This window comes from Anopheles nili (genome assembly GCF_943737925.1).
Source record: "Anopheles nili chromosome X unlocalized genomic scaffold, idAnoNiliSN_F5_01 X_unloc_11, whole genome shotgun sequence".
Taxonomy (NCBI): domain Eukaryota; kingdom Metazoa; phylum Arthropoda; class Insecta; order Diptera; family Culicidae; genus Anopheles; species Anopheles nili.
This window is the reverse complement of record NW_026525469.1, coordinates 152,501-157,500: the sequence shown is the minus strand read 5'-3', so window position 1 is coordinate 157,500 and position 5,000 is coordinate 152,501.

The following is a 5,000-nucleotide window of genomic DNA, read 5'->3' as shown; positions in this document are numbered from 1 at the left end:
CCGTACGGCGAGAACACGCTGCGGCTCACATTGTAGCACGCGTGCAGCCCAGAACATCTAAGGGCATCACGGACCTGTTATCGCTCAATCTCACCTTGCTAAACACAAGTTGTCCCGCTAAGCAGGGCAAACTTAGCTGACGACCCCCGCGAAGGGGCCACCGGCTGTGACGTCAGGTGCGCCCGGGGGCGCACTGCTGACAGCGTTCTAGTTAGCCTGATCGAGTCGCGTTCGTTATCGGAATTAACCAGACAAATCATTCCACGAACTAAGAACGGCCATGCACCACTACCCTTAAATTTGAGAAAGAGCTCTTAATCTGTCTTACCTCGATAAGTTCGGACCTGGTAAGTTTTCCCGTGTTGAGTCAAATTAAGCCGCAAGCTCCACTTCTTTTTTTTTGTTACAAAGTCGGTTTATTGATATAATATATACATAATTTAAACCTTCGCGTTCCGAGAAGCTGTTTCCCCGCGAGGGATATGCTTCTCGGATTTATAGTTCTGTTTGAAATCACAATGTAAACTCATTTCTCATTCGCTTCATTTTCTTTCAATAATGTTCCCCCTTTCTGCAGATTACGCCACGGCGTAACCAGCAATTTTCAACGTCCGGAGAACTCTGCAGCGCTTGCCGCTGCCTCCTCCGCAGATGTCATCATTTCTCCAGTGCCGTCCAGTGACTGCTGCCGCTGGGCCCGGACCTCGCGACGATACGCGCGTTGCCGCTCGTTCCGTCGTTGTCTCGCTAATTCCGCCCTCCGTGCCACGGTGGACGGCGAAGGCGGCGTCGTCGCTCTGCTGTAACGCACCAGCAGAGGAGAGCCGGGATTGCGGACCATCCGCATCCTTCGCCGCCTTTCGTTGTCCCGACGCTGCCGCTCGCGACGCCGATCCTGCAGAATCTGCGCCTCTCGCTGCGACACCGGGTGCACTGTCCGGAGCTCGTTCAAAACCAGTCGTCTGGCACGTTGCTGAGCGTTGCGCCGCTCACGCCGCCGTTCGACCAGTTCCTCGTGCGCTGTTCGGGAGTCATCAAGTGCCGCATTCCGCTCCGCCAGGCTGGACCGCTGCCAGGTCTCCCGCAGCTCCTCAGTGATGAGGCTGCAGGCTTCGCAGACGCTGCTCCAGTTTGACGGGCTCTGCAACATGTGACCCACCAGGGTCTCCGCTTCCAAGGGTTCTCCGTCCGCCGCCGTTAGATGAAGCGCTCGCACGTGTTCAAACCGAGGACACTCAAAGAGGACGTGACCGACCGTCTCCTCCACCGCCAGACACTGGGGGCAGTCAGGGGACGAAGTGAACTGCATGGCGCTAAGGTACTCCCGGAAAAATCCATGTCCCGAGAGCACTTGAGCCAACGCAAACGTCACTTGTCCGTGATTCCTTTCCTGCCAGGGTGCTATCTGCGGCAACACCCTATGCGTCCAGCGGATGAAACGGCTGGCCGACCGGTGATGATGGTCCTCGCCGTCGTCGTCGCCCTCCTGGTGTTCATCGTCGTCGTCGCGCTGCTCTGCCGAAGACTCTTCGGTGTTCTGCCGCTGTTGTCGCTGGGCCTGCCCTTCCGCCACCGCGTCCCATGAGCGCTGCCAGGCGCACATCGTCGCACGCCGCTCCTCCTTGCGGATGGCATCCGTAGAAGGGGCGCGATCGATGGCATGCAGCCGCTCATAAATCCTGGCGTCCTCCTCCACCAGCAAGCCGATGGGAATGAGTCCGGCCAGGATTGTTGCCACGCTGTGGCTGACGGTTCGAAATGCACAGGCCGTCCGAATCGCAGGGATCCGCTGCGATCGCTGGAGAAGCCTGGCACACGCCTGCAGGCTGGTCGCGCTGTGCCATACTGGAGCCGCATACCGGATGACCGATGACACTACACCCGCGAGCAGTCGTCGTTGAGCTGGCTTGGGACCACCGTGGTTCTGCATCAATGCAGTTACTGCTTTCGCAACACGGAGAGCCTTTTGCGACACGGCCTCGACGTGCTGTTTCCAGCTAAGGTGATCCTCCAGCGTGACGCCGAGGTAGCGGATGGTCCTTGACGACTCGACGATTGTGCCGCAGATGTCTACCGGAATACGCGGGTGTCCCTGACGGAGGCTGCTGATCATTACCATCTCCGTTTTACCGGCGGAGAGCTTGAGGTGGTGACGCTCCATCCACTGGTTGATGATCAGTACAGCCTTTTCGGCCTCTGCAGCGGCCTCTCTGGGAGTACAACCCGGAGCCGTCAAGACGATGTCGTCCGCGTACCCGATGATGTCGACGCCCGGCGGCAGCTCCAAGCCCAACACACCATCGTACAGCACGTTCCAGAGGGTCGGTCCCAGGATCGACCCCTGCGGCACTCCTGCGGATACGTCACGAGCAACGATGCCCCTGCTGGTCTCGTACCACAGCACGCGGCCGGTGAAGTAGCTCCGAAGGAGCCTTTGCAGCGGCTGCGGCACCAGCTTCTCCTTCAGGCATTGGCCAATCGCCGTCCAACTGGCACTGTTGAAGGCGTTGGCAACGTCCAAAGCTACCACCATGAGGCATCGTTTATCCCGACGGTTGGTTCTTCCAAAGGCCATGGCGCGTTGTCCTCGGGCCACCACCTCCTGAATGGCTTGCACTGTCGATCTCCCCCTACGGAAACCGTACTGTGCGGGGGAGAGACGGGGAGCGTTGGCCTGCTCCAAGTGCTCGTTGAGCCGATTCAGTACTATGCGCTCAAACACTTTAGCGGCAGTGTCGAGCATGCATAGGGGCCTATATGATGACGGCAGGCCCGGTGGTTTGCCCGGTTTCGCCAATAGCACCAACCGTTGGCGCTTCCACTGCGCCGGGAATTCTGCTCTGTCGATGAGGTCCTGGTATATCCGGCAGAACGTACCAGGACTCGTCCGAATGGCCACCGTCAATGCGCCATTAGGAATCCCGTCGATGCCCGGGGCCTTTCGCGGGTTCAGTGAAGCAGCGATTTCCAACAGCTCGTCCTCGGAGACGGGGCGGATGGTCGACGCCGCCGTCGGTGATGGTTCCGGCCACTCCATCGCAGGGTGTTCGGGGAACAGCTCCGCCACGATGGTGCCGAGCACTTGAGGGTCCCGCTCTGGCGGTGTTCGACTTCCCCTCAAGCGAGTCATCACGACCCTGTAGCCGGCTCCGAAGATGTTGCTCTCTGCCTCGTTGATAAGATCCTGGAAGCAGCGACGCTTGCTTGCCCGGATTTCCGCTTCGAACTGGCGCTCCACGACGCGCGCCATGTTCATTCGGCAAGCACGCTGCTCCGGATCCCTTGCCTGTTGCACTGCTTCCCTGGCTCGTTGACAGGCAGTCCTCAGCTCCGCCAGCTGAGGGTTCCACCAAAAGGCCGAGCGGTTGGCTCCCAGGCCCGGCTGCTGCCTCGGCATTGTGGCGTTACATGCCTCGCGTAGGGTCTTCATCAGCCCTTTCACATCCTTCGCCATTTCATCAAGGCGGAGATCAACCAACAGTTCAGCGAAGATGTTCGGGCTGAACCTGGTGATCATCCACCTCATGATGTTCCGTGATCGGTCTCGATGTTCTGTTGTCGCGCTCCGTGCATGATGCTCGCGGTTGCTGTTGTTAGCTTCGCTGATGGTGAAGCAAACCGCTCGATGGTCGCTCAGAGTGGGCCGGCTGCTGACCGCCCAATCGCCCGGACCAGCGATGGCATGGCTGGCGAAGGATACGTCGACTATGCTCTCGCTGGCAACCCCGTTCCCTACGAAGGTGGGTGTGTCGCCGCGATTGAGCACCTTCAAACCTAGCCGTTCGCAGGTCAGCAGCAGCTCCTCGCCCTTGGCGGACGAGCGAGGGCTGCCCCACTCTTCATGGCTGGCGTTGAAGTCTCCAGCGAGGACGATTCGCTGGTGACCCATTGCCACCATTTCAACGGCTTCCAGCACCTGGACAAAGCGCTCAACGTTGACTAGAGGCCGAATGTAGCAGCAGATGAAGAGCACGCCGTCAATGACGGCTGCTGCCACCCACGGCACTCCAGTCGCTAGCACTCTCTGAACTGGCGACCTACCTGTCGCTATAATTGCGACACTCCCAGACTCATCTGCGATCCAGTTCCCGTTGTTCGTGGGCACGCGATGCGGATCGGACAGGAGGACAACGTCCGCCCGATCCTCACGCGCATGCTGGATCGCAAGGTCTTGGGAGACGGCGCGTCGCTGGCAGTTCAGCTGCATTACACGTGTGAACGTGTAGTCTGAGCTCCTCGACAAGACCGATCACCGGTCTGGTGTGCCAATCCGCACACTCCACAGCACGCCGGAGCCTTGCAGCCCCTTGCGCGATGGCCCTCGTTACCGCAGCGGAAACAGCGATTCGATCTGTCGGTTCCTTTGCACTCAAAGGATCGGTGCCCGATCTCGTGGCACCGGAAGCACCTTTGAGCACTCCGCTTCAGTTCCTCTACTACCTTCACGGTGGAGAGGCAGAAGCCGACTCGGAGCTTCTTGCCGTCCAGCAACGTGGCTTCACTGCGCAGCACCCGTGCTCTGCACCTCTGCAGGCCGTTCGGGTACGCATGTAGCGAGATACTCTCGGGAGGGATGGCCACACCATACTGAGATTTGATCTCAGCGGCCACCTCCTCCGGCGTCGCCAGCGGATCCACGTTGTTCGCCGTGATGTACGCCATCTCGGCGATAAGGCTGGTCACTCCGCGTGACCCAATGGCCTTTGACACCTGATCGCGCATTCGAGGGCCATCTGCGCTCTGCTTCAGCCGGAGGATCAGATGATCTCTCCGGGTACGCTCCGTACGGACTACCTCAGTACGTACCTCCGCTAAGGAGGTGTTCAGCCGTGCCAAGCGGAACACCTCCTCCCAGCTGGCGTCTTCCGCCGGGATTACTCTTAGAGCCGCTGGTCGACTCTCTCGACCCTTCACTGGCTTTTTCTTTCTCCATTCCTCCTGGACAGGCTTCACCCACTGTCCAGGGGGGGTTGTTTTCTTAGGTGGGAGGGTATGGCTTC